This window comes from Leopardus geoffroyi, chromosome B3, assembly GCF_018350155.1.
Source record: "Leopardus geoffroyi isolate Oge1 chromosome B3, O.geoffroyi_Oge1_pat1.0, whole genome shotgun sequence".
NCBI lineage: Eukaryota > Metazoa > Chordata > Mammalia > Carnivora > Felidae > Leopardus > Leopardus geoffroyi.
The window spans coordinates 131566728-131574046 of NC_059337.1; positions in this window are offsets into that span (position 1 = coordinate 131566728).

Sequence of the window (7319 nt, forward strand, 5' to 3'; positions counted from 1 at the left end):
CCTGGAAAAGAGACTCATCAGAACTCTTTGAAGGAACAAAATGTCGCACAATCTCCGGGTTGAGGAATTAACTTGTAAATGGACAAGGTATGCCTCTTACTCGTTTCTGTGCTGGTCCTAATGTCCAGTGCTATTTCCTGTTGTTCCGCGAAGTGTGCTCGTGCTTGTCAGAAGAGTCCAGTTTGTGGTTCAGAAAATGCATCTGTCATACGCAGAGGAAATTATTGCTAGAACATGCAACCCATCCAAAAACAAAACAACAAGCACTTGCTACATGCAAGGCGATCAAAGACTTCACATGGCTACTTTGCTGCCAAGTCCTAGGCCCCGCCAGGAGGTCGTGCGTGTATCTGACTCATCTACATGTGGTGTAGCCATTAGAATTTGTGTTTGGCTGATAGAAAGAGAGCATGGATTGAGAGAATTGAGCCCCACCACCCTTAGGGCATGAATCCATCCCCAAGGGCACAAGATGAACACAGGCCATGATTCGAGGTAGGAAGGAAAGGAAGGGCAACGAGTGAAAGGGGGTGCCTCCCAGCCAAGTAAGCCACGCAAAGGGATCCCCCTGGAAGTCGATGTGATGACTTCCGCTCTTTGCTCATTGTCCCCTTTCAGCAAGAGTCACTGGGAACTGCCGTCCTTTAGTTGGGCTCACTGCCTCACCAAATAAAGCCAGTATGTTTAAAGAAGAGTGGAGAACAGTCATGAGATAGGCAACCAGCCATCTCGGCCAGAGATTAATTCTTTTCTCTCTCTTTGAGTAAAGAAAAACTCCTCTTTCTGCTTAGCATGGCTACACACAACCCTGTTCCTACCAGTCCTTTTTCACTTCTCTTTTAAAAGTTACAAATGGGAACTGCCTCTCAGGAAATGATGGCCAACCCAGTTGGAGGCGGGGCTCATTTACTTGGGGTAAAAGTGTTCTCTGAGTGTTGGTTAGTCTTCGTTCTTCTCCCGCCCCACTGTCACTACGAGATTCTCCCTCTGCCTTGTCTGCCTGCTCTGTGCCCTGGGAAGCTGACTTCTGTGCGTCACAAAGGGCCTCTTTGCTCCACTGACTTCTGCTTGGGTTTGGCCAACCGGGGGCAGGAGACGAGAAAGATTGGATGTAGATACTCCTTGTCCTATCCTTTCTTGTTCAGGTGAGGTTTTGAGATTAGCTGCATCTATGACAACACCTTCTATATCAAAAGTGGGCAGCTGACTTCCTTAGACCCTGTTTCCTCTGCCCCTGGAGACCTGAGGTGATGAGCGATCTTTATATTACTTCCATATTCTTCATAGTACTGGGTGCTTCCTAAACCCCGCCCTCCCCTCTGTAAATATTCTCTGCACTGGAAAGTCTCTTTGGGACTGTCCTTTTCCTGCCAGAACTGTGACTTCTGTATCTTGCACCTGACTTGCGACTCTATCCTCCCAAAAGTGGAGGAAGCTTGACCAAAGATGGGATAAGTTGGGATTGCATCTACTATTTTCAAAATGCTTAAGACATAGTGCAAACCACAGAGATAATTGAAAGCCAGAGGGCTCCCCCTATACTCAGAATGCTACAGCCGTAATGCACACTATAGAGCTAATTAGCGATTGCACCAGGGCCATCTTGCCACCTGCAACACTAACACCTGGCATACTTGACCTCATCCTTCCAGGTCAAGTCCCGGGTCATCTTGTTGAAGCCTTCCCTCACTCCCTCATTCCTACTCTTAGGTGACCTTTTCTGCGTCTTATAAATCATTTATGCCTGTTAGATTATAATTACCTGTTGACATATTTAGTTCCTGTCTAGACTATGTGATTCCGAGAGGCGGGAACCCTGCCTTGTACCCTTGTGTCCACCGCACCTAACCCAGAGCCTGACACTCTCCTCACCGAGAGCATCAAGAGGCAGTGTCACAGCGAGTCATGAGAGTGAGCTAAAAACAACGACAACTCAGAAAGAGCAGTGTTTTTTTCTGTTTAATATGAAATTTATTGTCAAATTGGTTTCCATACAATACCCAGTGCTCATCCCAACAAGTGCCCTCCACAGTGCCCATCACCCACCTTCCCCTCCCTCCCGACCCCCATCAACCCTCAGTTTATTCTTAGTTCCTAAGAGTCTCTTATGGATTGGCTCCCTCCCTAACTTTTTTTTTCCTTCCCCACCCCCATGGTCTTCTGTTAAGTTTCTAGGATCCACATAAGAGTGAAAACATATGATGTCTTTCTCTGTATGACTTACTTCACTTAGCATAACACGCTCCAGTTCCGTCCACGTCGCTACAAAGTGCCATATTTCATTCTTTCTCATTGCCACGCAGTATTCCATTGTGTATATAAGCCACAATTTCTTTATCCATTCATCAGTTGATGGACATTTAGGCTCAGAAAGAGCAGTTTTTAAAAGTCTGTGATGGGGAGCCTGGGTGGTTCAGTCGGTTAAGTGTCTGACTTTGGCTCAGGTCATGATCTCACAGTTTGTGGGTTTGAGCCCCGCGTCGGGCTCTGTGCTGACAGCTCAGAGCCTGGAGCCTGCTTCACATTCGGTGTCTCCGTCTCTCTCTGCCCCTCTCTCATTCGTGCTCTCTCTCTCTCTCAAACAAGTAAACATTAAAAAAAAAAAAAAAAAAGTACGTGCTGAACTGGATAACAGTAAGATTTTGAATCAGAGTCCCAGGAAGATGGCGGGGCATGTGGCAGATCGAGGAGTCTGGAAGAGAACAGGTAATAAGGGAGGGAAAGTCTGATCGTTGATTCCGTGCAACATGATCAGGCACAACCGTGCAGGAGGCAATTGAGAGCGCAAAGACTGACATTCAGGGACAGGATTAGAGATAATGGGGAAGGGAGTCATGTACAGGGAGGCAATTAGAGAAACCAGCAACAAGGGAAACATTTCCAAGGACAAGAGAGAAAAGCAGGCATGGACTCTTCAGTCACCCCGCCTTGCTCCCCAGGTCAGCATTCTGTTTAACATGCGGGGTTAAATCCACAGCCCTCATCAACATCAACTCCATTAGATCAAAGACCAAGCTAATTTGCTAACACTATTAAATACATAAAGCCATCAGAAGTAATTTAATGCTTATCAGATATGCTTACTCCCTAATAAACCCTCACCTACCCCTTATTTCAGCCTAATGAGCAAAATGGATTCGGAAACTGAATATATAATGAAGATTCCTTACATTTATTTCCATGAAAGAATTAGAAGGGGGCTTAGACAGAAAAGGGGATTGGCATTTAAGGGGGCATTTAGCTGCTTCATTGATTTCTATTTCATTTTGGAGCGTGTGACGCACAGCTGAGGTTTGTCAACCTTACGTTAGCCTGAGTAATTCATCATAGTTAAATATCATATAGTCGAGCTACAAATGCATTCTACCGTTTGGCACGCATCGAGTTTTCTTTCCTTTACAAAAGGAAGCACTGAGTGCCAGCCAGAGAAAGGAGCCAGTTTATTCATCAGAGGGAGTGCTGCAGAGGGAAAGATCAGCACAGGGCTGAACATCTGCCCAGGGCACCCGCCATCCTGTGAAATGATTTCACCAGTCTTAACCCTTGCCTGCTTTCCGTCAATCCGTAAAAATCTCTTGCTCACCTATAACGGCCCCTCTGTCTTGTTCCCACCATGTTAAGGTGGTGGCAAAAAATCCTCTAGCTGGAAGGGTTGTAGCAAGCACCTAGCCTACGCCCCCAACACCCTCGCTTTCCAAATGCAAAGCCTCATGAGGTCCGTATGTCCGTCACTGGCAATCCCCAGTTCTTCCGCCCTTCTGAGGTTGCCCATTCACGTAACATTGGGATAAAAATGACAGGCTCTTGTGTCAATGGGCACTCTGTCCTGTGCCCTCCGGTGGATTCTTCTGCTGGCTCCCTGGAAGCACTCACGCTAAGTTTCCGTCCACAGAGAAGTGGGTCTGATTAGGGTTTCCCTTCCTATAGATGACCTGTCCCTTCCTGACACGCCAAGCCCATTGTGCCTCTTTCTGGCCATTGCCGGAGAACCACTCACATGAGACTGCTCGTGCATTCATTTCCTCACTAGCTACAAACCAGGTTCCCCATTGGGTGACACACACCGTTAGACACGAAGTATACAAAAGCCAGCAACCCGGCCGTGGTCTGTGCCCTCGGAGAGCACAAGATTGAATGGCAGCGATAGCCATGCCTCCAGGATACACAGTGAGAGTGATCACGTCACGGTGGTAAGAGCCAGTAAGAAAAGAGATGGTACACCACCAGAAGCCTCTCGGAGGCCGGATGGTTGAAGAAAGCCTCCCTGAAAAGCAGACGCATAGGTTGAGGTCTGAAGGCCGAGAGGGAGCCACCCAGGCCAAGGCCGCATGAGCAAGCGGGGGAGGGTGTTTGTGGCACGCACGGAGAGGACGCTGAGGAGAGAGGAACCGGTGCCAAAAAGTGGCCCAGGTGGCTGGAGCCCAGGGGGAAGGGGTGGTGATCAGGGAAGGCTGTCAGCAGGGAGGGACTCGGACTGATTCTATTTTTCAGGCCTGTCCGATGACTCCTATCTGATGATGATGGCTTGGGGTAAACACAGTGCAGAGAAAAGGGTGTGTGTAGCTGACTTTTACTTGAGGTTGGACTTACCCTAGGATGGTGATATCAGCCCGCAGAACAACCAACCACTGTAACTGGACTCTCAGGCCTCCCTGCCTCACCGCGGCTGACTGAGTCCTCCCGGGACAGCGCCCGTGTTGTTGCTTGCCTCCTTTCTCTCTCCCCAAATCTCTCTCTTTTTCCCTCTTCTCTATCCTCTGTCTCTTTTCTCTCAGGCTTCCCTCAGACTCTCACAACTGCCCCCCTGCTCTCTCACCTTTTCCTTCTAGACGCTGCCTCGGGGTAAGGGTAGACTCAGCCTCCACACTCAAGAAAGCTCATCAAAGTCTTTTCCTAAATAAAGACCCATTTCTCCTGAAATTATTATCCCACACATCTTATGTATCCACTATCCATGGTCACAGTGATGCTGTATAACGACTAACCAATAAATGTCTAAGCCTCGCACATCTGGGGTGGCCAGCTCAATTTCTCTGCTGATCTAGCTGAGCCTGCTCACAGATCTGGGAAGTCTAGGATGGCCCCTGTTGGAAAGATGAGGAAACCTGGTTCCATGTGTCTCTCATTCCCCTAGGGTGAGCGGGATGTGTGTTTGTCACAGTGACGGCAGAGGGCATACATAGTCACGAACAGACAAGCACGTTCTCACCCTCCGCTTACATCCAGTCGGGAAATATTCCACTGGCCAAAACAAACCACGTGGCCGAGTCCAGAATGAGAGTGGGGGGACTATAAAAATGACATGACAAAGGGTCTAGATGCGGGCAAAGAGATCGGGACATTAATGCAATCAGTCTATCACACCTTAACTTGACACAGGAGAGGGCATGGTCGGTTTGGGGGGTTGGTTTTTCATTCTTACAAAATTGGACCCATGTAGTTAAAATGAGTCGTCCCAGGGCACACATCTCGATAAGGACAGCCACAAGCCAGAATTCAGATGTCTGGCCAACCCAGTGTTCTTCCCACTCCACCATGTTACTTCCCTAGAAGCCACCAGCCATATATGCCCATTTCCCTGTTCTCCCAGTAGGCTTGGCACAAAATATTTAAAGACTCTCAGGGTAGATCCAAGATTGCATCAAATCCTTAGGAGCAAAAAGCAATGCACATCGAACTTTAAGCCTGTGCTTAACACAGTATTTTAGACACAGTATTTTAAACAGCTCAATAATTAGAAATTGAAATTGTTTACCTACTTTTCCTTCCCTGAGAGATGGTGATGCACACCGGGGTGATTACACCTATCCAGAGTCCCCATACGGATAACACTTGTACATTTTTGCTAAATGCACATACATCTTTCCTATTTGTGCTCAAGAAGTCAGGGTAAACCTGTTTTTCTGCATTTCATGCTGAAAATGCTCCCCTGCTCCCCGATCTGTTTAGTCTTATGCACTGGATACTAGGAACCTGACAGCAATTCTTTATAAATTTTACTTCTTTTCTCTCTCTCTCTTTTTTGCTCCTGATCTCTCTCTGCTTTAACTCAGTGGCTCTCAAATGGGAGAACTGTCTGGAGACGTTTTTGGCTGTCATGTCTTGGGTAGAGGTGAAGGACGCCACGAAACCTCCTTCAGGACTCAGGACAGCCCCCCACAACAAAGAATTATTCCGTCCAAACTGTGAACAGCGCTGAGTTTGAGAAATCCTGCTTTAAATAAATAAGGCGTCCGGGCATGGATCGCTGACACCAACAAACTGATTACACAAGATCTTTTCAAAAGTCAAGATAGTTTATCCTGGGAAGATAGCACTTCACTTAAACAATAGAGAGATGATAAACATAAACCATAAAACACAGTCCCAAATTTCATCATTCCTGTGTCCAGTTCATCTCTTCCCTTTGAGTCACACAAGAGTCCCAGGAGGGCAGAAGGATGCATGATGGTTGAGCGGGGATACATAGCTTCCGGTACTGCACAGACCTGACATTGAACCCAGTTGTGCCAGTCAGGGACTAGCTGGATGATGGCGGTCAAATTTACCTCTGTCCCTTCTGCTGCAGTTTCCTTTTTGGAAAAATGGGATTGTGGCCAACTACCACGTAGAGTTGTTGTGGATACTAATTTAGACACACTATATAAACTATCTGGGCCAGAGTGAGCATTCAATAATTTCCGGTTCCCATTCATTCACATTAAAACTCCTCTTCATTTCAAATCTGGATCTTATATCCTGGTTCTTTGGGACTAGCCAGACTCTAGTTGGAGCCAGCAAGTACCTAATGAGAAAAAAAAATCTGCTAATGAGATTTCTGGCTCAAATTTTCCATCCCCAAGGGATCAGGCTACTTTGGATGAGGCTTACAGGAGCAACTAAACTGAATTCCACCCACTTCTTACTAATAAGTTTTGGTGTTATATATTCAGATCACTTCTATATTAACCAGCTGGGATGTCCAACATTCCTTTGAGGAGTAATGGTCCCAAGAATGGTTCAGTTCAAATATAAAAGCAAGAAGCTGGAAACAAACATATTCTAACACAGCCACAGTCCATGATGCATTCTGGAAAATGACTGATATTATGATCTTTAGGCATAAGCCACAGAGCCAGTGTTGGTGAATTCAGATCAGAAGTAAACTTACCTTTATTCCTCCTGGGGGCTCTTCAGCCTTCAATGGAAATATAAAGGATCCTCAAGGGGCGCCTGGGTGGCACAGTCGGTTAAGCGTCCGACTTCAGCCAGGTCACGATCTCGCGGTCCGTGAGTTCGAGCCCCGCGTCAGGCTCTGGGCTGAGGGCTCAGGGCCTGGA